Source organism: Zalophus californianus, chromosome 1 (genome assembly GCF_009762305.2).
Source record: "Zalophus californianus isolate mZalCal1 chromosome 1, mZalCal1.pri.v2, whole genome shotgun sequence".
Taxonomy (NCBI): domain Eukaryota; kingdom Metazoa; phylum Chordata; class Mammalia; order Carnivora; family Otariidae; genus Zalophus; species Zalophus californianus.
Genome location: NC_045595.1, coordinates 50487348 through 50488842, shown reverse-complemented (window position 1 = coordinate 50488842; position 1495 = coordinate 50487348).

The window sequence follows — 1495 nt, the reverse complement described above, 5'->3', positions numbered from 1 at the left end:
GTCAACTATACTTCAATAAAAAAAAAAAGAATGAAGCTGGACTCCTACCTCACACTGTGTATAAAAATAAACTCAAAATGCTTCAAGCCCTAAACGTAAGAGCTAAAACTATAAAACTCTTAGAAGAAAACATAGGCATAAATCTTTGTGACCTTGGATTAGGCAATGATTTCTTAGATATGATACCCAAAAGCACAAGCAAAGGAAAAATAGATAACCTCATCAAAAATGGGGTATAGAATTTTTTTGCTTGAAAGGACACTGTCAAAAAAGTGAAAAGACACCTCAAAGAATGGAAGAAAATATTTGCAAATCATACTCCTATCCAGAATGTATCAAGCACTCTCACCACTTAACAATAAAAAGACAAATAAGCCAGTTTTTTTTAAAGGGGCAAAATATTTTAATAAACAGATAGACATATATTTATATCCTCTCCAAGGAAGACATAAAAATGGCCAACAAGCCCAAGAAAAGATGCTCAATATTATTATTCATTGGGAAAATGCATATTCAAGCCACAGCGAAATGCCACTTCACACCCACTAAGATGGCCGTCATCAAAAAGATGGGCGCTAACAGGTGCCGGCAAGGATAGAGAGTCACTGGAACTCTCCTCTGTCGCTTGTGGGAATAGAAAATGGTCCAGCCACTTGGAAAATACTTTGGCTGTGCCTCAAAAAGTTAAACATAGAATGACCATATGAGCCAGAAATGCCACTCCTGGGTATTTACTCAAGAGAAATGAAAGCATACACAAGTACAAGAACTTGTACATAAATGTTCATGGCACCATCAGTTGTAATAGCCCAAAGTGGAAATTACCCAGATGCCTATCAACAGATGAATGGGTAAATATGGTCTCTGTGTACTGTGGCGTAGTATCTGGCTATAAAAAGGAATGAAATCCTGGCACATGCTACAACATGGATGACCCTTGAAAACAATGCCAAATGGGAGAAGCCATTGCAGAAAGCCACATACTGTATGGTTCCGTTTTTGTGACATGTCCAGAATAGGCAAATCTATAGAGAAAGTTAGAGGACCGTGCTGGCCAGGGGCTGCAGGCTGAGCTGAATGGAGAGTGAATGCGAATAGATGCCAGGTTTTATTTGGGGCGGGGGTGATGACAATTTTCTAGAATTAGTGATGATGGTAGGTGAGTTTTTAGAATATGCTAAAACCACTGAATTGAACATGTGAAAGAAGTTAACAACAAAAAAATGTTAACCAACCAAAATCAGAGGTGGCCAGCTGGAAGGAGGAATTCCTTAGAATCTCCCTGAGCTTGTTTCTCTCTGTGACTCACCATTTAGGAGGAATAGTTAGTTTTTCTGGAAGAGTTGATGTTTCCAGTTTGGACGAAGGTGCCACTGGTGGTAATCCCCCCATCCTTCTGTAGGAAAGGCACAAGTGAAGTCTTGTGGCTGCACACTGTTGTGTTTTATTTACAAGAGCAATTCACCAAGGGTCTCAAAGGTTTTATTTACCTGGT